We start from the raw sequence: 27,725 nt of genomic DNA, 5'->3' as shown, positions 1-27,725 counted from the left end.
GTAGCTAATTTTAATATCAGTGTAAGAAGTATGTATTTAAGAAACTAAAGTCATTATTTCTCTCACCATCAGCCCATAAAAATATATAACCCAGAACAGAACATAAACATTATTTCTTGGTTCTTCGACTGTTCTGGATTATCTAGCCATTAATCCAAATGCCAGTTCTTGCCTCTGGTCCCCCAAGCTTGTGCAAATAACATAAACAGAGAGCATGACAAGGAAAAGAAGAACCGAAACAACTGGGGATTTGATAGCAAGCCCCACTGGTCATCCCACTTCCCATCCCAATCTCTGAGCAAGGCTAGAGCTGTATGACTTAATTTATGCTCTTGAGAGAATGAGAATCAGCAGGTAGGGTCCTACTGAATAAGTTACAAGTTACAGAGATGCACGTGGCTGCTGTATTTCAACAAGAATACACAGAGGTTCATATTCTTACAAAAAGATAGCAACAGTGACCACCAAATCTGCTCTTAGCATTGTTCTAGAGAAGCTAAAGTTCATGGACACATTCCTTCTCTTCCAAATTCAGACACCCCCAACTTTTACTAGAGGGACCATGTATTCACAATGCCTGATGTGGCACAGGCACAACCCAGAGTCCAACAATGCTACTGAAGCATGGTTTCTATAAGTGTAAGAAAGTAGGGTAGCAGTCCATTAACTGAATAATCCAAAATGATATGTGGCCCTGATGTGACAGCCTGGAGAGGGCTCCTTATTCAGCAAGATTTGCCTGATTTATTGTTCTCAGAGCTGAAGCTGAGGGTCCTGGCACGCCAATGCCCACTTGGACCCCTGGGTTTTCAGCAGGGCCTTCACTTGACCAGAAAACAAATGGAAAAGTCAGTCCTGACACTCACAAGAAAATAGGGCTCTTCTGAAAGGTTTATGTTCCTCTCTGCTAAAAGGTACCCAAGAGACAGCTCTTATCATCACTACACAACCATCTTGATACATAAAATCCCAGCTTGTCCTCATTACCCATCCACATCCTTTCCTCCTTCTCTGCGGCACAAAATACCCAGTTACAGTTGCAGATTCCAATGGAGAGGAGTCACTGAAGAGATGGTGGTGACACAGCAGCTGGCTTCACTGCAGCCCAAGTACAGCCTGTGATACTGCACTGGGCACCTCACAGGTGACCAAGAAATAGACATCGAATGACTGGATCAATGAATGAAAAATTAACCTAATGCTCTTTCCCTAATACACTTGCATTACTGGGATGCTTCCCAATTTAGAAACTTGAGGGGCGCATGGGTGGCTCAGTCAATTAAGCGTCCAACTTCAGCTCAGGTCATGATCTCACAGTCTGTGAGTTCGAGCCCTGCATCGGGCTCTGTGCTGACAGCTAGCTCAGAGCCTGGAGCCTGCATCCAATTCTGTGTCTCCCTCTCTCTCTGACCCTCCCCTGCTCACGCTGTATCTCTCTGTCTCTCAAAAATATAAATTTAAAAAAAAGAAACTTGGGCTTAAAATCCACCTCTAACCCTGAATCAACTAGCTCTCCATCATTTCCCCAGACTTCAGAATCAAGGCATCCCAACCAATCTCAGGCTTCCTCACAGGAAAGGGAAACAGCACAAGATACCTGAAGCCCTCAAGGAAAGATGGCGGAAACCTAAAGTTGTCGTTATTAGCAATACCATCGCCATTTCACTAAGTACACTCTTGTGAACGTCCCTACTTCATCCTATCCCATCCCCAACTCCCCCCTTTGCAAAGACATCATATTTTCCATCATGGTCCTGGTGAAATGAATCTCAATCAATGACCCTAATGAAGCTGTTGAAACCTAGGAAGACCCCAACTCTGCACTAGCTGCTCCCTCCAGATGTTCTGATGCAAAAACAGTTGGATAAAAATAAAATCACACCAAGTTGAAGATTAGATTCCTCTCCCTGCCCTTCCTTCCTGCAACAGATAAACTTGTTTTCTTACTTTGCATTTGCCATTTTTAGAAACAGGTTGAAAGTAAAATGCAAGCCTCTCCTGGAGAAAAGGATAAGGATATCAATCAGTCTCTCCCCCCCGCAATACTCTCTCTCTCTCTCTCCCCCGCCCCCCCCCACTCTTCTCCCTGTCTCCTTTCTGGCATGTGTTACTAAATTTTATACAGCTTGACTTGCTGCATCTCTGATATGAGCGGCTTATACACAACATAACCAGACACATATTTTTAAGAGTATGCAGCACTTAAAATAACTGGATTTTAAGCCTTCTGATTTTAGGTGAGAATTTGGTTGGAGGACTGGATGGGCCTTAGCTCTTGAGAAAGCAGGCAATTAGTGTTTTAAAGAAATGTATGAGTAACCTTTCAGGAGGACACTGCCTGAAATGTAAGAAAAATCTAAGTTGCTTTTTGCCCCACCAACTCCCCCCTCTTGGAAAGTACAAATATCTTTCCATGGATGATTTCCAGAGATAAGTTTTCTGAAGCTCAAGATAGTTATTTTAAACTTCGGCTCCTTAAACTGTATTTATTAAATATAATTAGGAATTCATTATTCTCGGCCAAACAATTGCTAATAGAACACTGTGTGTATGGTGGTACAAGCCAGCTAAGAATCTTATGAAACAATGCCCAAAATACAGAGTGGCACAGACACACTTCTCTCTGTCTCTGTCTAACTCTCTGTCTCTCTTTCTCTTGAATACAAGTATGTACACAGATGGAACACCATTTGTCTTCCCAGAGCCACCAAATTTCAGGCACATGATGACTCCTCCCAGTGAATTCCTTATTACTACAACCATTGACAGACCACTTCCAACTGTCTTGTTTGTTTGTTCATGAGGACTGTTGGTATTTGTTTTTTTAAACCATACTGATATATAAAGTGGATGCTTACAAAATATAAAATATTTGATTATTGTTTTTATGAAAACAGTTCCAACAATAACACACCTTACCCCAAACCAAGACTTCAGTGGAGTATAGTATGATTAGTTGCTTCTTACTAGAAAACAGGAGGGCCAGGGAGTAATATTTAAAAATCATCCACCTGTCAGAATGGACCCACCAGCCAGAAGAGCTGGGTCAGGGCTTGGGAGCCCTCTGCCCTGCTAGGCATAGATCTTCTATTTACTGGATGCAGGGGAGGTCCAGGGGTCTGAGGCAGGGGCTGGGGGGATGCACTTGGATTAGAGTTAACTCAAATGTACAGAGTAGTTGGAAAAGAAACCACATTTCTACATTATTTCATGGTGAGTGGGGAGGCTACTCAGGCCCTAAGTTAGATCCTCAGGTTAAGCCAGGTAGAACCTCAAACCAAACCAAACCAAACCAAAAACAAGGCATTTGTTATGAGGTAAACACATTGTTCTGGGGTGGATGAGAAGAAGTTAGATAACCTGACTTCATTGGCTTACTCATCCCAGGGGTTCTAATTTGGGCTGATCTTCAGCTATTAGGTATGCTAAGTACAAACTGATCATTACATACTAAGACACTTTCATATTGGTCAGTAAATGGCCATTTCCCTGAGTTTTCCAAATGCCCTATACCACCCAGGCCCCCTTCCTCAGGCTCCCTGGATCCTCCCTTGAATCCACTAAACAGAGGGTTTGTGCCAGGCAGGACAGAAGGTTCCAGAACCCTACACCAGCTCTCCTGGGCAGTGGTATCCATTCTGATAAGTGCTGCAAGACCAGGTGTTAGTAACATGTGCAGTTCTAGTCATGGTCTTCCATTAAGACCATCTCAGCTAACATAGCTATCCTAGCCAAAGCCATGATTACCTCTCCCGTGTATGTCATCTCCCCTCTTGTCAACAATGCTCTATCTCACTGTCCCTCTCTTTCAGCATGTTGTAACTTCTTTATTTGAATTATGTTGTGTGTGTATGTTTTCAGTGTAAGTGTCTTCTAATTCCTCTTAGATGAGAAAAGATTTGAGGCAGGCATCATACAATGTTTTATGTTTCCTGCCTTATCACTTTATACTTAACACAACACTTGGTGCATTATAGGTATTTAAGGAAGGTTCATTGGAAGAAGCTTCTCAAGCCTAACATTCAAACAGCCATGGCCTATAAGTTGATTCCCATCCTAAGCAGGCCTTGCCATTCTTAAAGTCCCTGCAGGTCTAGTCCCCTCCATGAAACCTCTCTGGAATCTCCCCCCACCCAAGTGATTCTGCTTTTTCTAATCCCTACAGAATCAACAGACCATAATGTACACCGCAATACCTAATCAAACTGTATATCATCTTATGTTATGTCCCTTATAAGAAAGTTCAATTCTTGTTGTTTATGTTATCACCCCAACTAGAGTATACATTCTTTGAAGATAAGGATCATGTAGGAAAAAGAACATTCTGGTAATCTGTTTATGAAGTGAGATGTCCAGTGAGAAATGCTAACCTATTTCCCATTATTTTAAATAGGAAAAATTACTATGTTGCATTACATCAATCCAAAACCAAAATATATTATAATGTATTTCCTAAAATGTAAGCAAAGTACAGCCCATAACTATCATATAAACTATCACATTAGGATGTAAAGTGTTTAAAATAGCACTTCCTGATCTCTCAGTTGAATGTGCAAAAGCCTGTCACCTGGTTTCTCCCAAATTTTGAAAAGGGTCCAAATGGATGACTTCCTTCTAGGAAGGTTGGCGGTCAGGAAAAGGGGAAGGAAGAGTGTGTTCCGGATGTATTATGGACTCAAAAGAAGTCTGGTCTACCTCACTATTTATTACATTGGCTTTGCAAATCCTCCAACACATATGTCCAAGACTCCTCCCCTGGGATGAGGATGGATGTTCCTTCAATGTAGTCACATGGCCTTTCTTAGCCCCCAAAACATCCCCAAAGCACATCACCTTTACTGATACTCTCTGGTCTCTACAAATCCCCTACAATTGTTTCTCATGCTCTACCAGTTGTATCTGAAACATAACTGGAGACTCTTCTTCAAAATGTTACAGTGAGTTGGGCAATATATTTCCTGGATAAATATCACCTGAAAAATCATTTTATTCAGAGCTGTGTACAAAATATGAAACAGAAGTACTGAAAACTAAGATATATTCTCCTAGGAATATGTTAACATGGGAGACATTCTGCAGGAGAAACCTGCATTTCTTCTGAACCTTTACCACCCTTAACACAATGATGGGTACATTGCATGTGCAAAGGTGAGATGAGAATAGGTTGGAGAGCAGGAGAAATCTTAAATCAGTCAGATTGGCTCTTCAAAAGAGAAAAAGAACTAAGAACCAATACTCACTGAACACTGAGTATGAGTAGATATACATGTCATCTCAATATTCATGACAATGCAGAGAGGGGGCTATCACTAGGCCCATTTTACAGATAAAAATACTGAGTTTCATGCAGATTGGATAAACAACTTGGTTAAGAGCCACACTAGTCAGTACTGAAACCTTGAGTCAAATGTGGGCTTAACTCCAAACTCTGAGCTCTTTCCACCATTTCACAACACCTCCTCCCAGGTCAGAAGCAGACTCAACCCCCATGTTCTGCCATTCCCCCAACCCTCAGTGTCTTATTTTATTTTTGAAAACATTGTCCCGTGCTTCTGAAATTATAATCTACATTGTGTAAGTTGTCAACTGGCCTTCTTCCTTCTGGATGTCATTCCAAGGCCTGGATTCTACCTCTCATGGAGCTCCAATGGAAACACTAAATCTCAAGTAGACTGCCAGGAAGCTCAGACTAGATTTACATGGAGTGGTCCCAGGTTTATCCAACTCGCCCTCCTGCCTCCCCAAGTACCCCCAAATCAAGGTTAATCCCCAACACAGACCATGTACACCAAACCCTCTGCCCCCCCTTATTAAAAACATCAACGAAGAGGAGTCTACCATCACCATTTACTCATCCAACAACTATTTGTTATATGCCAGCATTGGGCTAAGAACTGGGGATACCACAATGGAGAGAAGATAAAGTCCTCAATCTCACCTAGCTTATGAGCTACTGGGGTGATGAACAATCATACACATAAATATAATTACAAATTGTTTTAAGTTCTACAAGAGACAAGAGCAAGATAAAAGGGTAATACAGGACAAGATAAAAGGTTATAATAGGAAAGAGGATTTAGAATATGAGCTCAGGGAAGACTTGTCAGATGAAGTGACATTTAATGAGACCTAAATAGAAGGATAAGAAAGAGAAAGCCAAATTAAGAGTGAGCACCTCTGGGTTGTCGGCTTCCTCCCTGTAACCACCATGACCTGCCACCTCCCAAACCCGCCTCCACCAGTCTATCTCCATGTCGGAACTGTGAGAACCCAGCCTCTCAGAGTGGTGGTGGGAGGGTACCTTGAACTTCTACATACAGAGGTGTCCCAGTTGAATGTGCAGAAGGCTGTCACCTGCTTTCACCCAGTCCTTTAAAGGGGCCCAAATGGATGACCTCCTTCCAGGAAGGCTGGTGCCCAGAAAAAGGGAACAGATGAGGAGGCAGATTTGCATGGGTTGGAAAACTACACTGGCTTTGCAAACTCTCTAATACATGTGGCCAAGACCCCCATCCTCTGGGAAACGATGAATGTTCTTTGGTGTGTGTTTGTGTTGTGTGTGTGTGTGTGTGTGTGTGTGTGTGTGTTGTGTGTGTGTGTGTGTGTGTAAGAAGTTTTAAATATGCATTCTGAGAGAAATGTAACTTGTCTGGTTCTGATTCATTTACAACTCACCAAATTTGTTTTGCAAGCTTTGATGTCCAAGAAACTGCCAAGCGTCCCTAACCCTGCTCCCATTTTGAAGTGGTGGTAGTGCAGAAGTCACATGCCCGCCTGGGCATTGAAAAACAGAGCCTGAGGCCCTGAGCCCTGAGATTTGGTTAGAAGCAGACCTGCTGTGAAGTTCTTCCAGTCACAATACCCCATGCTACCCCCTTGGGCTCTGTTTAGCAATCTCTCTGGTGTGAAAATGTACCCAGAATACATTAGTGAAAGGCCCACGGGTGTGTGGAGAGAAGTGGGGGAGGGATGATAATCAATGTTTATTTCATTTGTTCGCTTCTGAAGCTATAATGTGTCAGCAGCCAGGTGAACAGAAAAAAGTGTCCTCCTTCTCTAGATTCAGAAAACTGCCCTAAAAACAGAGGAGGAGACAGGCTTAGACACGTAACTAAGTCAGGCCCCATAATTCTAACTTCTTAGTTGATTCAGTGTTGAATGGACCTTATCAACCAGGAGCATTATGTCCCCCCAGGAGGTGGTCTGAGGTGAATGGAGGTCCTTCCAGGTATCACCATACCTGGGCGGGGACTTAAGTGGGGATGAAAGCCAAGGCTTGTAACACCCTGCAGTGGATGACAGAGGTTCTAATAAAGAATGGCCTCAGCCAAATTGCCACCAGCACTGAGCAAGAACTACCCTGAGGGGAAGAAGACAAGGCAGTGACCATGGCGCTCAGTGGTGACGGAGGAGGACAGCTCAGAGATAGGACTATTGACATAATATCCTATGCCACCTCTTGGTACTAGCCCATTGCTTCTCTGACCTAACAGTCTGGATAGTTCAGAGGCACATCACTTTCAGGGAAAACCTACATATGTCTCACTTTAAACAACAGTGTGGAAATCAAGTCACTTTCTAAATACTCCAGGGTAGATATTCCAGATAAATACTCGAAATATTCCTTTCATAAGATCCCCATGATGATTTTATCTGCATAGAAAAGAAAAAAAAAACCTTTTGTAGTACAAACAGCCACTTCCTAGGCTTCTATGACCAGGCACTTAGATTTCCAGATACAAAGTATCTGTTTGGAGAAGAGAAGTCTATCTTGGATTGTGAGACACGTGGGACTCTGTCAGACGGATGTCTTCATCTGTGGGACCCGGAGCATTCTAAGGACCTATGACCCTTTATCCATGAGCCTCAACTCACCCCCTGCTTACAGAGAAAACAGAGCTCATACTTTACACACAAAACATTTTTAGATTAGATGAAAGGTCTAAAGATGGTATCAGACAGGATACTTTCCCCATGTGAAGTAAGGTCCCTTTCTCTTCTCTGCTGTAGCACCTGAGATGGCTGTACCTCCGAACAAGAAAAAGGCAGACAAAGTACAAGTGTGATTCTGAAGGACCGGAAAGAGAACTGAAGGTCTCCTAGTCCCAAAATAATTCTCATGCCTGTTAATAAATGCTTGAAATGTCTTTAAATGATTCAAGAGCAGATTAAAATATGAAATATCTAATATTCATGCTGAGCTATAAATGACTGCTATCTAGTTCTTTGGTTCTTATACAGGTTTTAACAGAGAGAAAAGTTTAAAAGTGCACAATAGCATTGATTCCGTGGGGACAAAGGGGACTGAGCATCATGAAAGTAGAAAAAAGACATGAAATGAGAGACTTGAGGCATCACAGGCATGCTTGGTTAAGTCAGCTATGAGACACCCACTGGACAAGTCCCTAGCAGCATGAGCCTCAGTGTCTCTATTTTTAAAATGGGAAGATTGAGCTGCATGTTTTTTTTAATGTTTATTTTTGAGAGAGAGAAGAGAGAGACAAAGTGTGAGCAGGGGAGGTACAGACAGAGAGGGAGACACAGAATCCAAAGCAGGCTCCAGGCTCTGAGCTGTCAGCCCGATGTGGGACTCGAACTCATGAACCACAAGATCATGACCTGGGCAGAAGTTGGATGCTTAACTGAGCCACTCAGGTGCCTGCAAGCTGCATATTCTTAGAGGCCTTCCAACTCTAAAACTCACATTGTCTGGGGGAGACAGGAAAGTGGGTGATGGGCATTGAGAAGGGCACTTGTTGGGATGAGCACTGGGTGTTGTATGAAAACCAATTTGACAATAAATTATTTTAGAAATAAAAATAAATAAATAAAATAAAATAAAATAAAATCCACATTGTCTAGCTCAGGCGAGGAGAAAAAGAGGCCCAACGTTAGCAGTGAATAATTTCTCTAATCATTACAACTTAAAGAGAAACAAACCATATATTTTTGCATGTGACAAAAGATTAGAAAAATATAAATGATCAGTATCCCTTTTTCTCAGCTACCGCTAAGGTGCTCAGTCCACGCTGGGGTGGGCCCGCCACTTCACCCAGAGACGAGCACGAACCTATACCCTGACCTCCATTTTGGAGTTCACCTGCATCTACTCAGCCCTCAACCTGCCTGAGGATGAAATGACAGTCACAGAGGATAAGACCAATGCGCTCGTGAAAGCAGCAGGTATACACGTGAAATCTTTGTGGCCAGGCCTGTCTGCAAAAGCCCTGGCTGATGTCAACGTCAGAAGCCTGGTCTGCATGGTAGGGGCTGGTGGACCTGCCCTCTCCACCACTGCTGCTGCAGCTGAGAAGAAGGTGGAAGCAAAGAAAGACGAATCTGAAGTCTGATGATGAGATGGGCTTTGGTCTTTCTGACTAAACCTCTTTTGTAACATGTTCAATAAAAAGCTGAGCTCTTAGGGGCGCCTGGGTGGCTCAGTTGGTTAAGCATCTGACTTCGGCTCAGGTCATGATCTCGGGGGTTTGTGAGTTCATGCCCTACATCAGGCTCTGTGCTGACAGCTCAGAGCCTGGAGTCTGCTTCAGATTCTGTGTCTTTCCCTCTCTCTGCCCCGGCCCCACACATGCACACGTGCATGTGCTCTCTCTCTGTCTCTCAATAATAAACATTAAAAAAAAATTTTTTTTAAGCTGAACTCTTAAAATGAATAAATAAATAGGTCGTGGGTATCCTCTAAGTCCCTGCCAAGAAGACTGATGATGAAATCAGCATCACTGCCTACCTAAAAGCTATCTTTCTTTCTTCCTGGGTGGCAAAGCCCACATTCTGGTTGGTTGTGACACCGCTCTCCCAGGGTTGGAGATTAAGTCCTAATTCATCTAAACCAGTCAGGAAATCCCATTCTCCTTGCTAAAAGGACATGTGACCAACTCCTGGCCAATAAGACATGGGAGAGTATATCAGACACTTCTGGGGGAAGCTTCCTGAATCCTAAGAGACGGTCTGGGGAGAGATACCTCCAGTGCCCTGGACATTGCTGCTTCTTCCTGGGATGTGTGAAATGGCTAGAGCCATCTTATGATTTTGGGAGAGCTCTCTGAAGACAGAGCTGCCACACCAAAGATGGCAGGTCACAAAGGATCAGGAGGATTCATGCCTCTAAGTCCCTCACGAGAGGGACTTAGAGTGACAGAACAATGTGGAGCCATTTGTTGAAAGTCAAAAGGACAAACTCACAACAACTTTCAGGAGAAATGACTTTACATAGCCAATACCTAACTTACAAGAGCTTATGTTTGCTTCAGGAAAAGTTCAGAAAATATTTTTGGATAAGAGACTATAATATATGATTGAGAAAAATTAACAGTACATCATAATACATCCCTCATCTTGAAGACTAAGAATCACATGGAATAAATATGCTGCTCTGCATGTCATCTCCTGTTGGCCTTGTCAAACTGATTGCCTGCCACAGCAGCCTGGGACACAGTGCTTAGTGGGCAGGTTTTCTGTCCTCTTCCCTGAATACCAGGCTCCCTTGTGTGACCTTCCCACCTCCCCCCTCTGCCTTCCCCTGGTGCAGCCTGAGAGCTGCAGGGTAGAAAATGAGGAGTTTCTATCAAAGACACTGCAGAATTTACCTTGTCTACCAAACGTGGTTCAACAGCTGTTTTTTAAAACTGGTCTTCACAGTTTGGTAACAGTTTGCCACTGTGCAACCCTGAGAGTACCCCTCCCCCACAAGAGGGGGGCTACAGTATATGGAGTTGTAGGGAATCATTACATGGTGAGTCATCCCTATGCCTGAGGAACACATCCAAATAGCCTCTGAGGGGAGGCCTCTGGTTCAACAAAGATCAGGCACTCTCCAGGCTGCTGGCGCACACCTCCTCAGAGGCCACTTCTTGGGGGGGGGGGGGGGGGGGTTGGCAGAGGTGGAGACAGAGCCACCTGGGGAGGAAAACATGCAGACAGATCCCCACATCCTGGCTCCTGCTGCTTTCAAAAATGCTACGGCCAGATCTGAGCATTTTGTCCTTAAAGGACAAGGCACAAACACAAGTACCTTCCTTCCAGAGGGTGTCCTTCACTCTTGTTTCAGCTGTGCGTGCGCATGAGTGTGTGCCCCTGCGTGCTAGCCTTGAAAGGTAACTCTGGTCCTCTCCAAGCCCCCGCTGTCACTCCAATTTCAAGGCCATCTCACACTCAGGTGCAGGCAAATCACATAATGATAGAAGATCATTTCCATACAAGGACCTTCCGGTAGTAAAAATTCATTTAGAAGGAAATAAATTTGAATTGAATTTACTAAATCCAGAAAATGTAAATCAGGGGAAACTTCTTAATGAAATTGCAGCTTGGTTTGAAAATGATCTTAAAGTTGCATTTCAAGATACAGGATCGTTTCTGCACTGAACTGATTCACTGGGTGGTTATTTACAGAAGCCCTGGTTCTATAAAGGGTCCTCAAAAAAGTTGAATTTTGAAATTAATAAAATTCATTTCAGTTTGGTGCTTCTAGTTAAAAATTTAATCATCCTCCTGTTTGGTCCTATTCAATCACTGATTTGAACGTAGGAAAATCTCACATATCCGAATGCTTTTGGAGGAAAAGGGAGGAGGAAAGTCTTGTCTAAACTGATGAAAAAACCCAAATGGCTGATTTTTGAAGAAAAACGGTTCTAGTACTTCTAGTATTAAACATATAATAAGCCAAGATTTAAATGAACACTAATAAGTAAAATTGAGTTAGTCACTGAAAAATTACAATCCATAATAGGCTTCTATTACATAATAATGAATTACATTATATCATTGAGTCTTAATTTTTTAAATCAATGGGAAACACAGACTGTGTCAGAATTCCTGGGGTATAATTTGAATTTAAGTCACACAGCACTCAGGATTTAATTGGGCATTTCCAATGGTCAGTGGGTAGCTTTAGCAAACACAAGATGCAGGGAAGCAGGAGAGGAGAGGGGGAGAGGAAATGGGAGAGAGGAGGAAAAAGAGGGAGAATGGGACATGGAGGAAGGAGAGAGGAGGAAGAAGGAGGGGGGAAATGGAGAGAGAACGGGATGAAAGGGAGAGACAGAGGCAGAGAGAGAGAGAGGGCGAGATCCACCCCAGGAAGAAGGGATAAATTCTTAAATTGGGAATCTTGATTTGCATGCCTTGATAGAGAAAAGCAGCCAAGACAGTGGTCAGATTTACATTTCCTAAGGGCTTAGGGCAGGCATTCTGGGCTACAGTGAGGGACCTTGCTGCAGTCTCCTTGTTCTGACAGCTCTAGCTCCCACCATCTTAGAAGAGCAGGATGGTGCCCCTGAAGGAAGGGGTGCTTTGGCCAGCCTGTGCCTGGTAAAAAGCCAGCTCTGGATGTAGTGCTGGGCCTGAGACTGCTGACCTAGAAAGGACCAGAATATGTTTCTCTGGGCAAGCCCAATCCATCCATTCTGAAAAAGAAGGCAGGCTGCTAACAGGTTCCTATGCGCAAAACTACAGAAGTCAGAGTCTTCCCCTCCTGCTACCCGCCTTGTCCCTATCAGCTCTGGACCTGCTAAGCTAGGTGATATTTAAAATACCTGGTTTTGGGGGGGGGTGCGTGGCTCACTTGGTTAAGCATCAGACTTCAGCTTAGGTCATAATACCATGGTGAGTTTGAGCCCTGCTTTGGGCTCTGTGCTGACAGCTCAGAGCCTGGAGCGTCCTTCAGATTCTGTGTCTTCCCTTCTCTCTGCCCCTCCCATGCTCATGCTCTGACTCTCTCTGTCTCTCAATAATAAATAAAAACTTTAAAAAGATTTTTTTAAAAACACCTAGGGAGTGCCTGGGTGGCTCAGTCAGTTAAACATCTGACTCCAGCTCAGATCATGATCTCATGGTTCGTGGATTTGAGCCCCACATCAGGCTCTCCACTGTCTGCACAGAGCCTGCTTTGGATTCTCTGTTCCCCTCTCTTTCTGCCCCTTTCCTACTGGTTCTATAAATAAATAAATGAATAAATCTTTCAAAATTTTTAGAAAAAAAAAACCCAGGAAGAAATGCTTACAGAAGACTGTAAGGGCTACACCTACTACAGCCTCAAGAACCCTGAACACGTAGCTCTCCTTCCTGCTTGTCCGACTACGTAGATACCCAGTAAACTCTCAGTTCTTCCTCACTTCCCTCTTATCAGAGTAAAAATTAATTGGACATCCTGCTTTTACACTTCAGTGTAAACGTGCTTATGTTCTGGCTGAAACTGCTGATGGCCTTCCAAAAGTAGTTGAAGACAGAGGGAGTCTGTAACTGCAATTCTATACTACTCATTTAGAAAAATATTATTTTCTACTGTGATTCATGGAAACTATAGAGTGTTTCAGCTGTACTATGGGTTAAACAGGCCAGCCCTGAAATCTAAATGCCATTTGCAATTTTCTAAGTTTAAAACACCAACCTAACTATGGATAAAAGACCAGTTCAAAAGTTGGGGATTGTCGATACATTATTTTTGTGTGTACAACTCAAAATATCTTACCAATGTGACTTCATTTAGGCACTAATTACATTTAGCCTAGGAGATCTTGACTATATTTTATCACAATTTATCACCTGAGAAATAGCAAAGAATCCTGGATTCACTAATTACATTTAGCCTAGGAGATCTTGACTATATTTTATCACAATTTATCACCTGAGAAATAGCAAAGAATCCTGGATTCACTAATTCCCACTAAGAACTCTAGAGTGAGGTGGCATATCACAGGTATTCAGGATAGATGGATAAGAAGAACTTCCTGAAACAACAGGAGGGCTCTGGACTCCTTCTCCCACTGACCAGCCTGGAAGATGAACTACCGGAAAAGAAGCTGAAAAAGTCTTATAAGTTCCCTATTCCGAAAGGAAGCCCTGCTCTACCAAGGCTGATTCTTGAAGATGTGCTTATTGGGGATGGTACCTCTTGGGGGTGGTTACGGAGTACAAGGTCCACCTGATCCAAAGTCTCCTCTGTCAGAGATCTCTGGGAGCTTGGACTATATGGCCTCAGAGGTTCCTGTCCTCTAAGGGCTCAGAGCTCCATGGATGCTGACATAAAATGAAGGGGGTGCTAAATGCTGCTTGGGTCCCCTTCCCGACCTGACATGAATTTGTGAGTCTGAGGCTGAGAGGAGGACCCTCGCCAGTCTCACAGTCACTACCTCGAGCAGGCTTGAATTACAGGGGACAGAATCAGAGGCATACTCTTGTGGCTCCCAAAGAACTATGTCCCTATTGAGTTTAGGATGTTAGCCCATCTATTCATCCTGACCCTCAGCTCCACTCCTGCTTCCTGTGGTAATGGCTTCCTACCTCTGGTGCTAACCCCATTCACTGTGTCCAAGACTAGAGAACATTTTGAAGAATGAATTTTGTGTGTGTGTGACAACAATGTTTCCCAAAGGAAACTGTCTCTGAAATAACAGAGATGTCAAATCATGGACATATATAGCTGGTAACACTCTTAAGTACATCTAATCTGATCCCATCTTTACTATGGGAGAAACTGAGGCCCAGAGACTCTCCCCTGCCAAGTGGCAGCAACACTGGCCCAGTCATGATCCCAACTGTCTTGTGGGAAACATGGCTTCTTGGTCATGGGGAGCCCCGGCTCTGCTGCTCTGCTCTCTAGCCATGTGATCAGGCAGGTTTGATGGCCTCTCTAGGCTTTGAGATATGCACACTCACTCCTCATTTGTTGCTGTATGGACTAAATGACAAAGGTGTATAGAACACAGAGCACAGTGCCAGGCACCATATTACACATTTTCATATATTATCTTATTTCTCACAACAACCTTGCAATTTGGGTGGCAACATTCCCATTTGATCCTTAGTGAAATTGTATATAAAAGAAAGAAAAAGTTACTTAAAACAAAAATTGATGCCATCTGCTTCTGCCTTCAAAGCAATGGGGAAATAAGTCTCTCTACCACCCCTTTTCCCTCATCCAAGGAGATGGGGTCAGACCCCAATTAGATGGCCCATCATGTGGGAAGGCACATCAGTGGATATGGCCCTTTGTGTGGGAAGGCACATCAGTGGACGTGCTGACGAAAGCTCTGAGCTAAGTTTAGGGACTAGATAGAGCTCAACTGATCCACATAATAAAAATGAGGAGAGTATGTTCAAGTAGTTTGGTGGCATTAGAGGGGGAGAAGTAGAAAGGGCAAGAAACATATTAAAACCCTAAGGCCTGGGTAGGCAAAACTGTCGGAAGGACTTTCAAAGCACAGAAACTTCAAACATTCAATATTTACATTACAATGATGTGAACTCCCTTAAGCTTCCCAAAACCTGAGTACAGACTGATATACTCACAAAAACCTTGTGTGAGACTGGAGTGTGTGTGTGTGTGTGTGTGTGTGTGTGTATGTAACTCAAAGAAGGGGAACAGGTCTACATCAGGGTTTGTCCAGAGCAGGGAGAAGGACATGATTAGAGAAAGTGACTGTGGTTGACACTGGGGCCAATGGGGACTATGGAAGGCTAGTCCCTAGGTAATTCCCACAATATGGGAGAGGGCAGGGGATTAAGAGCTGAAGCTGACACCTGGGACACACAGGGACCAGACTCAAGGTCACACCATTGTTAGTTGTAGGACAATGCTTAAATTCAGCTCTGTCTGAAGACAAATCCAACTTATTTCCACTTCTTTTCCTTAAGGTACTCTTCTCATATCCCTGCTTCCTCACACCCCCATCCCCCTAGCCCCTCCCTGACACCTTCACTCAACATCTTCACATGACACACTCTACCCACCCTCAGTATCTCCCTCTCATGGAGCTGCTCTGACTTCCTCAGGGCGGGCCAGTTACTCCTTGCAGTGAATATGCCACTAATGTTCACCAAACCTGTTTCTCTTCCACAAGAGCACAAAGCCAGACCATATTCCCCAGTCTCCCCTGCAGGAGGCCGAGCCATGAATCATATTCTAGCCAATGGAACATGTAGGAAATGATGAGCCCCACCTCTAGGCCTGGACCTTAAGGCTTTGGGTACAACTCTCCATGCCCCTTCTTAACTTTTATCTGTCAGCCAGATTCAGGGAATGCAGAGGAAAATTTCCAGGCCAAGGGGATGGCACAGCCTCTAAACAGAAGAACCCTGAATCCTTGAATGTCCCCTATCACAACCCTGCCCATCTAAGTTGGACTGTGATAGAAGAAATAAAGCTTTCCTGTTAAGCCATCAAGAATTAGGGATTATTTGTTACAGCAGCCAGGCTATTCTGACTATTACACTCTTCCTCAAGGTTGCCATGAAATTTGTTCATCTCTCTTCCATCCTCCTTGCTGACCAGGGTATATTTCAATTTTCCGTAAGAATATCTGTTTTCCCACTGGGCTGATCTCCTATAGGAAAGGAACTATATTATCCTCATTCTATATATTTAACAATAGTTTATATACATCTTCACTAAGTGTATAATGAATAAGAAAATAAATGAATCATAGATCCTGCCAAGCCCAATATCCAGCCAAGTCTCTAAGACCCTAAAGATTTTTACAGCCCTAGGACCAGCGAAGCCCTGAGTGAAGGAAATGGAAAGGTCAGGAAACATGGTGGGGATTGGGGAGCTGAAGGAAACTTCCCCTCTTCTGCTAGGTTCCAGGCATACCTTGAAATGACAAAAACCTTACCCTGGGAGAACACTGGCTGGCAGGAATGTTTCATTGTGCTCCAACCTACAGTATTTTGAATTCTTTTGTTTAAATCGATTGGCAATGTTTAAACACACCATTTCACACAGAAGTACAATATTACTAATTAGGCAATAAGGAGTAAGACAGTGTCATTTTATGGTAATGCATCATGCACCAAAAAAGCCCTCCCTCTTTCAAATAAATTTTAGATTTTACATAATCTCATTTTTAGTGTAGAAAGGGGACTCCACTCTAGTAACAAAGAGCAAGTTCTGGTTGAATGTACTACTTGCTTAATAGAAAAACACCAGGCATGACCCAAAAGATGCTTCTCCTGGGTTTCGGAAGTACCTGTGTCCAACCTCAAAGATGCTGGCTCTCACCTTGATTAAAGGCAGCCACTTTCAGTACCTCCTTTGTTCTCTTATATCAGTCATCTCAAGGGATCTATATTTCCTTTCCCTGTAGTAAATCTCTTCATGTCTTTGTGTGAGGTTTCTCCCCACTTCTTTAAATATCACTAGTTATCAGAGGTCTTAATGAGGATGTCACATTAATGGGGACTGTCACAATTTATGATGCTTTATTTTAGTTTTTCTTATGTCCTGTGGTTGAGGATATCCAAATGCTCCCTCCTTTCCCTTGCCCCTACAAGTTCCCACTCAATGTGCTGATAGAGTTTTCCAGATGGCTAGCAGCCTAGAAGTGGCCCTTTAGAAGCTAGACCTGGTGTCCCCATCTCAAGAAGCAAAGCCAGAGCCCAATTTCAGTCCCTAAAGCAGAAGCCATGGTGTCCCCCCATGACAGAGTATCTTCCTGCTTCCAGTGCCTGGACTCTTCCTGCATGTCTGGATGAGCCAGGTCCCTGGCCCTGGAAGGGTTTTCTCCAGCCTTCCTCTCCTTTTACAAATTCACCCTTTGTCATCCAACCAAATCAGTTCTTCACTCTGCTCCCCTAGGGCACAATATTTGCACAGAGTGCCTGTAAGGCACTTCCATCATGACTGCATCCAGCACAAGTCTCTTTTTTGGAGCAAGTGACAAAATCCAGCATCAACATTACCCCAGAGCCACACAAAGGTCCTAGTCAGAGGCTCTGGAAGAACCAGCCCTCCCCACATCTTTAGTCTTCACTTCTGAAAAACTGAGCTGGTTGATACAATCACATTTAGAATTTATATCCTCCCTTCTGCCAAAGGATCCGAGGTAACTGATTTAATATCAACTGTTTGGGACAATTAGAAATTTTCCACAGTTCTCAGAGAACATTTCTTATATTTTATAGTTATAAAAACAATACCAAGAGGAGACTGGTGGACCTGAGAACCTAGTATAATTTAGGCCTAGAAAGTGAATATCAATTCACTGAGGTAGCTTCTTTCTCTCTCTCACTCTGGGGCTAAGGGATGAGGTGGGCAGGGATGGAAGAGATTATATCCACTAGGGACAAGAGGCTTAATGCCTATGCCCTACAAGCTTTTCATTACCCCACAAAAACACTTGAAAATTAAAAACAAAAACAAAACTAGATTGGGCCCAAAATAGAGAGGGAAAGTGCAAAATCAAAATGAATATTTAACTCAATGTCCATAAAACTTAACATTGTGTCAATTAGTCAAATGCAGCTCAACACATAAGAGTTATCTATCAATATAATAGAGTTTATGTCATAAGACCAAAATGAATAATTCATTCTTAATAAAACTCAACATTATAAAAAACACAACCATTATTTCTAACTTTGTTATAGCAAAAATATTCTACTTAATGTGGTTTGTGGATACATTTAAAGATGTCTGATATGCTGAAGGGTAGAGTTACCAAATATCAGAGGGCCATGGGCCTTGGAAAGTCTTACACAACTCCAGGAAGATGTCAGTTATTCTACTATGTGGCCCCTTGGTATTGTGTTGATAAGGAGGTTTTTTTTTTTTTTTTTTGGCTTCTGTTTTAATTCTGACTGAAAAGACTCACACACAGGCTGCTTGCTGTTTGGGTATTCGCTTCTCTCTGACAGCAGCTGTTTCTGGGGCCCCGAGCCTGCGTTTCAAAGAGATAGGGCTGGAGTATCTCCACAGATATCCTCCTTGCCACCAGGCAGACAGGACAACTTAGCCCCTCTGAGGGGTCAGCAGACCTGGCTCTGACATCAGGACAACACGTTAGGAACCTTAGAGCCTTGGGACTTTTGCTGCAACTATGAAGAAATGTAGCACCAGTAGGAGACCTGCCTTGGCTTTCTTAGTCATTTCCCTTTAAAGAAGGTAAATGGAACACTACAAGGCACATATCCTACTCTCTGTAGATGCTGCTCCTGTTCTGTTTGCCACGTTTGGCTGTCTCCATGTTGCCCTGATGTCAGGCCTGCTGGTTACTAACACATGTCTCTCAAACGTTGGGTTTCCTCAGACTTACCTGATGTATCAGCCCTCTACTCTGTTACAGGGCAGACTTACTGAAAATGGCCAGCGGTCAACCACTAAGTCCTTGTTCAGATGCTCTGCCTTGAGCAGAGGCTGCAGTTCCCAGAAGTTTCTATGGGCCCACTCATTGCCTCAGTGTCTCTCTACCCACAACTAGCCCATCTCAATTCCAAATGCAAACCACTTCCTGGTTCCCTGGCTTTTCCTCTGGCTCAAGATGGAGAGGCTGCTATGAAGAACATGGGACCTCAGAGAGGTGACCAGTGAGGGTAGAAAGATGCTGGATTTGAACTCTAACACTGAATTTGCATCCTGGTTCCACCACCTAACAGTTGTGCAGTGAAACCCTAGGCAGTCATTGAATCTTACTGAGCCTCAGTTTTCCCTTTTACAGGAGGTAGAAAATAAGATCTGCTCATGAAATCACTGCATGAGAAAGGCTCTGGAAACACAATGGTACACAAAGGTAAGATAGGCTTTCATTGTGAGTCTGTGGGCTTGACTGCCGGCAGCAAGAAAGCAGAGAGCGATGGCAGAGGTAAATGAGAAAGGGGTTCACTGTTTATTGAAAGAGGACCACATGGGATAAAATGGATGGTGCAGCTCCCAGAACAGTAGAAAGAAGTATCATATATTTTATAGTAATACGCATTGGGGACCCATCGACCTGAGGTCAAAGTCCTGGCTCTTTTCCTTGCTCTCCATGTGCCCTATTCTGAGCACATGTTCCTCTTGTATAAAATGAGATAATGAAAGTCCCCTCATGGGATTGTCATAAAAATTACAGGAGGTTATGCTTACAGATGTCTTAGCATAGTACTTGGCACACAGCAATTGCTCAAGAAATCTTATTATTATGAAATGGATACCTACATTAAGACTGTACTTTAGAGACTCCCAGCACAAATTGTGAACAAGTCAGGGATCAGGAAATCCACAGGCAATGTCACCACTGCTTCTTCTAGGCCTCCCTCTCCCTCTTCCTCTATCTCTCTCAGTACTTCTCTCTGTGGTCTTCCTGCCTCTCTCTCTGCCAGTCTGCCACTCACTGTCTCTCTGTATCTCAGTGTATGTTCTTCTTCCCTGGTGCTCTTTTTGTCTCCATCTCGGCTTTCTCAGACTCTGACCTCTAAAGTTCTTCATCTTTGCCTTCATTCATTTAAAAGTAAGTAAGTAAATAAATAAATAAATAAAGCCAACTTCTGTCACTGAGAGCGGTCCTCACTCCATCCGTGGCTGTCCTCCCCATGGCCTGCTGTTGCTTTAGGACCCACTGCACACAACTGCGTGGCTCTCCCACAGACATTCCATCCCAAAGGAGAGCAAGGGGTGGGCACCTAACCTCACCTAGTTACCCAGGCCCTGATGCAGCAAGAGCCTGACTTCAGTCCTTTCTGGGTGACCCAAGCCAAGGAAACCCACCACACAGCTAAAGATGGTGACCAGAGGCCCGGGAAGAAAACCTACTATCATATGTGGCCAACTCCAGCCATTCAAGGCTCCACACTCAGCCCATTGGAGGGAAGGGAGACCTTTATTGCCACCATCCAATTCTAATCAGGCCAGGGCTGAGCAGGCTTCCCACAAAGATGAGAGGCCTAAAAAGCAGCTCACCAAAACCACAGCCCACAGTGGGAGCAGCCGCTGACGTGAATCTGGCCGCTGCCTCCTCAGAGTGGGGGACAGGGAAGGGACTCAAAAGATGAGCCAGACTGTGGCCAGGAAATGACTGATGGCCTGGCTGGAAAACCAATCAGTCAGGCCACAAGTGTTTGCTGGGCTCTCTTCACATGAGGGCCTCAAAGATGGCTATAATGTTTTGAGATATCTAGGCTGGTCTCAAGGACAGGGCAAGGAAGAAACGGTCCATGAGGAAAGGTGGCCAAGGATACATGGCAGCTTCTGCCCAGGGCCATATAGTCAGGATAAGAGATAAGAGCCAGAGGACTAGCTAGGAGACGGCCCTATAGACAGGCACTCATGCAGGCCTCAGAGGTCTGGGAGAGGCCCTGAACGCATGTGGGTATGTAGAGTAGACAGTGGCGGTGGGGGGGGTGGCGGTGGAGCATCTTAGGAGACTCATCAAGAATACAGAAAACAAGGGAAAAAGTCCAAGTCTCCTAACCTCACAAGGCATGTTGAAAAACAAGTCTCCTTAGCTGCCAAACACAGAGCCAACGTTCCCTTCCTGCCTGTTTTTACTATCACACACCTGAAAATCCTCTGGAATCACAACATCCTGGTTCCAATGCCCGTTCGCCTTGCCAGGAAGTCAGATGCTACAGGCAGTGGAGGATGGGATGGAGAAAAGAGAAAAGGAGACTCGTTGCTGAAAAAGACTGGACCAATTAGGAAAAATTGCAAAAGCTTTCAGACCATGCCGAGGCTGCCTCTCCTGCACACACACCACAAACCTCTGTCCCTCTTTCACTCAGATGGATATAATTCATAACAGATTTTACGTTTACAGGAACCAGACAGAAATGATTTCCATGTAAACTTTTCAGGCCAGTTACAACGAAGTATCTCAGGAACCTCTGGAGTCAGCATGATGAGACGCCCCACTTACCCACCTGCCAGAGAGTCAGGTGACCAGCACCTGTTCCTATTTCCTGAAGAATCTCCAGAGTGAGGAGAAAAGGAGAGCCCAGCAGTGCAAGGCTTGGAGGCCAGTTTATGTCCTAAGCTCGTATTCTCCAGACTGCTGTCTGTGCCAGAGAGCACATAGCACACAACAGCGATTCTTAATTTTTGTGGGATTATGAAGCACTTTGAGAATCTGATGCAAAACAAGGGGACCTTTCTCTGGAAAAATGCACACAGGCATGTGTGCACATGCACACTTACACTTTTGAATATTTTTTCAGTAGGTCTCCAAACCTGCCTATACTTCAGGACCACTTGGGCAACTTCTCAGATTGTGGTACAGCCCTTTCCTACACTCCCCAAAACAGAATCTCCAGAGAAAGTGCCCCAACACTTGTACTAAAGAAACCATTCCTGTGATTATGATATTCAGCTGGGCACCAATCTATGACCAGGAGTTTTGGAACCACTGCCTTAGGGACTCATGGACATCAAGTTCAGCATCTCTGTGCCCACCCTTCCCCCCCACCAAGGTCAGGAAAGGAAGGGAAATTTCCTTTATTGGGCCAGACATATGCTAAACTGGTTTCCCTAAATTAACTCATTTAACTTGATTTTCACAGAAATCAATTGAAGGAAGTAATGTTATCCCCATTTAATAGGTGGAGAGACAGAGGCTCCAAATGGTTAAGGAACTTGCCCACCATATGGCATGTGGCAAAATGAAAGCTAAAACCAATCCCTGTCTTAAATTTTACAAGGACGATACCATCAAAGTCCAGCCAGGTGACATCTGGGTAAGCGCCCCTCCCATATGCTGCCCCAGGTCCCAGGATGCGCCTTTCTCCCAACACTCATGGTACTGTGTCATCCGTTTGCTTGCTTCCCTATGTCCCTGCAGGGAGGAAACACGAGGACACACCTTAGTCACTTTTGACTCTCCAGCAATAGCACAGTTCTGACCCATAGTACATGAGACAAGTATTTCCCAGATAAATTAAACAGAGAAAAGAAGGGAGTGTGCAGATGAGGTTACCACTTCTTCCTACAACAATTCCACTAGAGAAGCCACTTCCCCAGAATGACCTTGAATTTTGCACCCTCAGTATAACAATGATCCCCACATGGCTCACCAATAGGCAAGAGGCTTTGAAACCTCCACAGATGTGAGTGGCTTTCAATGTCACGTGCTGTAGGAGAGAAGAGGGAAGAGTCCTGTATGGAGAAAGACACAGCGAAGAGGAAACCCCTAAGAACCTTTGCTCCCAGGGTATGAAGATCCTGTCACTGGACCCATGTTTCCACTTGGATAATACCCATGCTTGTGTTCATTTTCCCAGTATTACTTTATTGCTCACACTTTATAGTTGTTCTTGTTGGGGATATTATTAAAGATTACATGAGTTCCCTCATCATTACTTTCCCATAGACAGAAATTTACATGTCATCTGGCCAGTCCCTTCTGATCCCAAAACTCCCCCTCCAACATTGCTAACAGTCCTCCTCTGCATGAATGCTTTTAGGGATGGAGAACTCACAACCTCTTGACATGTTCTATTTCTAAGCAGCTCTTGACTGAATCCACAGCATCCACCCACTATCTGAGTTCTACACTAACGGGTAACCTGCAGTCAGTTTACTCTCCCTCTACATGACCCCCTGAAAATATATCTTCTTGCCTGGCCCTACCACTGTTCATTATGGGCCATGAGCAAAGAATCCCTAATAATCCATTGCTTAGGTTTCAGTGTTCGTATCTATAAAGAGATAATAACAATAGTATCGACTCTGTGGTCGATTCAACAAGCTATAATTAACTAACATCATGTATATAGGTCTCTTGGCCTACAATAACTCCAAAATATTAGCTATTATTGGTCTTCTTTTTCTTCCCCAAGCCCAAACACTAAGTACTCCGCACCTACAAATGCAGCTTGGGATTGCACGTTGTTTTAGCAGCCCTCATCATTCAAGAATAAAATACCTGGACTGCTTTCATGTACTCTATTCTCGAGTCTGCTCTCCTCCACCATGTCTTTGAACAATTGAGTTGGGAGCCTAAATACCAGACTCCAATGTCTTCCTATTTGCTTCAGGTCACCACACCAGTCTACTATGATCATGTTGATCTTAATTCCATCCCATACGAGGTCCAGGTGCTGCCCCTTCCAGCTGCTTCTCCGTTTGTGTTTTACAGACTCCCTAACAAGCATGAGCTCCATAACTTTGAATTACGACTAGAGGCTAGGGTCCTTCCCCTTTGAGATTATTTTAATTCAGCTCCACATTTTATAGAAGAAACTGAGGTGCAAAGGTATGAGCTGGTTTAGAGGAAACGGAAGAGATAGTAATGATCATGGTACTCGCTGTCTTGGCTGAGCACTTCCTGTCTACAGGTACTACATGAATGGCTCTCCTCACAGTGGCCCTCCCAGCCGGCATCTTGGACCCCAAAGGCCAAGGTCCAAGTCTGCAGCACTCACTTCCGTGTACTCTGCAACTAGTAATGTACCAGACACACATCAGAACCCAAATAATTGTGGAATAAGTGAATATGGGATCTCATTTGACACTCACAAAAACCCTTGTTTTAAAAGACGATTAAAAAGTAGGCTTCAAGGGACTCAAGCACCCACTCAAGGTCCCCAGCTGCTTCTGGGATGTGCTGTGAATATGACCCAGTTTGCCTGACTCCAAAGCCAGCCCTCTTAACCCCTTACTTTACTGCAAAAGTGTTCCAGTATGCAGCACTCCGGACAGTCAAGGGGAAGCTTTCTATTACATCTGAGAACTTACCCACTGCAATCACATGTCCCAAACTTATGTCTAAACAAGGGAAATGGGAAAAACCTACCAAGACTAAAATATCTTTGAGCAGAGAAGATCCTTTAGCCTCTCCTCCCAAAGTGACTCACTCTCTGGTTCCATTCTCCCACTGACTCATCCTGCCAGGACATTTCGCTTCCTCTGAAAGGAGAAGGGCTCCATGCCAGGCTTGCCAGTACTCAGGCCTGCTGGGCTTCCTAGCAGATGCTGGCTCCAGAGAGAAACAAGAACTTGAGCTTCTGTATCTGAATGCTCTCCCCTCTGGTTGATGTTTATAATTCTCTAGGCCCCTTGCCCTTTGCCAGGTGCCAGCAAAGAGAGATGTCAGGGGTTATCTCTATCTGTGCTTAGGAGTATGGGGTGTTTCTGTGCATATAGACAGATATATGGGTGTGTGCTTTTACCTGTATACTTGTTTATGTAGAATGTAAGCTTCATTAATTCATTCATACATCTACTATATACTCAGCCTCACGGTAGATAATAATGGAAGTTACAGGAACTATAAGACATGCTCCCCATTTTAGCAAGCATGAGCAAAGGCTCAGAGTAAGACCTGCTCAGGAGGCAGTGGGTAAACCCACTTGACCAAAATAAAAGCTTATATCAAAGGGTGGCGAAAGAAGGGCAGAGCTTTGAAAGTCAAGTTTAAGAAGCTCTAACTTTCTCCAGTTAGACAAAAAGAACCCATGAAAGTTTCATTCATTGCAGGGAATGAATGTAGAGGAAGTAGACTCTCAGGAGATCAGTCCAGCAGTCGTGTGTCCAGTGGTTCAGAGGGTGAAGAAACCAAAGGCAGGAACGCAAGAACTCTTCCTGAAAGAAGGTTTATATCAAAAAGGTGTGCAACGAGGGTACTTTTATTTAACTACTGAATACTTATTTGTGATCATTATTATGAAACTTTGTTCCTTTTGAACCTACTGCACTTACTCTTTGCTCACTCTATCTACTTTCTAACTTTATAACATCTGTTGCTTCCTCTGGATATTTTTACTGCTGAATCTTTTCCAATTTGTGAATTCAGGTCTCGAGCCAATATTCTAGCAGCATTCCATTAATTATGATAATATTCTAAACCAATAATATGGGCCTGGGTCAACCTTTGGAATGCAGAGCCTGGAGTTTTTGCATCAATTACTAATCAAGCATTCAATGGGGCAATGGGCTGGATGACCTCAGAGGTCCTGCTAACATTAAAGAGTCTATGGGTCCAAGGTGCTGACTTCACTGATAAGTTTGTGTATTTTCCCTTCATCAGACAGCTCAGTGAGCCAAAAGTCTGGCCAAAACATGAGTTCACTAAAACCTAGCATCATTGGTAGGCCCAGGAAATGTATCATCTTTGGCAACACATCACCCCCTAACTTCTGTCCTGTACTCCTATGACTGTAAAGACCATGAGCAACTGGAGATACAAGAAGACACTCATTATAAAAAAAGACTTTGGATTTCAAGTCTTCAAACATTCATCTTAACGCTTGTTGTTTTCACTATAGAAAAACTCCCATCACTTCTATCTTTTTGTTTTCCTCTCAGTGAATGTGCAATTCATCTCAAAAAAGAACACACCCTTACGTCCAAAACTCTGGTATTCAGGAAGCCCCAAAGACTCCCTGGTGGGAACCAGGTCATAAAGAAAGTGGTGGAGTCTGCCCAGGAGTCAAGAAAAAAGGGCATTTTCCATGAGCTGAGACATGTTCACAGCCTTTTATGACAACCCTGGAAGGGGGCCAAACTCTAGGTCTTAGCATCCAGCTCCTCAGACACAGATGCCTTGACACCAAAATACTATTACTTAGATCCTTTGTCAAGCCTTATGTGGACCTGGACTGTCTGCAGCACATAATTTTACATGTGGCAGCAATTCTGAATTAGGTTCATCTGTGTAAAAAGCAAGGTTCATACCTCCTACCAGTATTTTTAAGAATTGCAGCTAACAGTGCATCACCCCTTGTAGACAGCAAGCTCTGAAGCATTCCCTTCCCTTCCCACCAGCCCCTGGCTCCTGAAGAAGCCTCCTGGTCTGAGGGCTCCATTTCCTGTCCTGTTACATTGCTGCGTATTGACCACTATCAAGGACAGTTATTCATTTGAAATACTTTGCTACTCTCCCAGCCAGCAAGTTTCCTTTCAATAAGAGGCACAGAGCCCATTCTAAGTTATGATGACCCTCTTTGGAAAATCTGCTCCCCTCATTATGTTCTTTCTTCTCTGCAGAACATGCAGCTTGAGAAGAACCTTGCATTGTGGCCTCCTCCCACCCCCTTGCTTCCTGTGGTATGTCTCACCCTCCTGGTAGGCCTGTGGAGAAAAAGACCTCAGAAGGTTACAGAGAAACACCTGGAATAATGACACAGAATGATGAGAAGGGATGCTTGCAAGCTTTCTTTGAGGCAAAGTGTGCTTGAACTAGATTCCATTTAAAATGTTTTTAATTTTAAAATGCCACTGTTTAAGTTGATGTTGAGTGTCTCTGTCATTGCTTTTATTGCACATACAAACCCAGAGCAGAAGAAGAGGGAGGGAACAGCTACTTGACAGGCATTCGGGTTGCTTGTATTGTATCCTCTCCTGGTTGCTAAGCACCCAGAAATTCCTAACAGCCTACGATAGGCAGGAGTTACAGGCAAAGACAGATGCTCATCCACAAAAAGGCTCTCTGGATGCTGAGAGGGCAGCACAGATGAAAAGGTGTACTCCAAGATGACTGGGAAACTCTGGATGAAAAAGGGTGTCCAGCCAATGTACAACCTAAGTTGTCAGGCATCCTCGCCATGCTTAAAGTGGTGACCCTGAATCGATGGATGGTCTATGCGCCACAAATGCTGACTAGCTCTAGAATCACCAGAGATCCCTACTGGTTAGCCAACACCAATTCTTAAGTGATGATGAAACGTACTGACAGACTTGTAGCCAAGAATAAGAAGAGATGGGTCAAGTAGTGGCATTTCCCCCATGTATCATAGTTTTAGAGTGGGATGGAATTCGATTTCTCTGGGATGATGGACATACAGTCGTTCTCTGTGGGGTATCGGGGAGGAAGACTTCTGCCCTAGGAGTTTACATTACGAAGTGCTCACAGTGCCAAGGAAAATGTTAAACCTAGGAACTTGAAAGATTAGACCAGTCTCTTACACCATACACAAAAATAAGATCAAAATGGCTGAAGGACCTGAATGTGAGACAGGAAACCATCAAAACCCTCGAGGAGAAAGTAGGGAAAAACCTCCTAGACCTCCACCGCAGCAATCTCCTACTT

General features: G+C 43.9%; 1 protein-coding gene and 1 pseudogene across 1 annotated transcript in view; one reads left to right on the top strand and one right to left on the bottom strand.

Annotated features, from left to right (window-relative positions):
• The window catches only part of CACNA1C (calcium voltage-gated channel subunit alpha1 C), a 721,004-nt gene that overhangs the window by 493,380 nt on the left and 199,899 nt on the right, over positions 1 to 27,725 (bottom strand). The gene's annotated exons all lie outside the window — the stretch shown is intronic.
• Positions 9,138 to 9,350, top strand: LOC115303400 (annotated as a pseudogene).

This window comes from Suricata suricatta, chromosome 10, assembly GCF_006229205.1.
Source record: "Suricata suricatta isolate VVHF042 chromosome 10, meerkat_22Aug2017_6uvM2_HiC, whole genome shotgun sequence".
In the NCBI taxonomy this organism is placed as follows: Eukaryota; Metazoa; Chordata; class Mammalia; order Carnivora; family Herpestidae; genus Suricata; species Suricata suricatta.
This window is presented reverse-complemented; position numbering and strand designations above follow the sequence as displayed.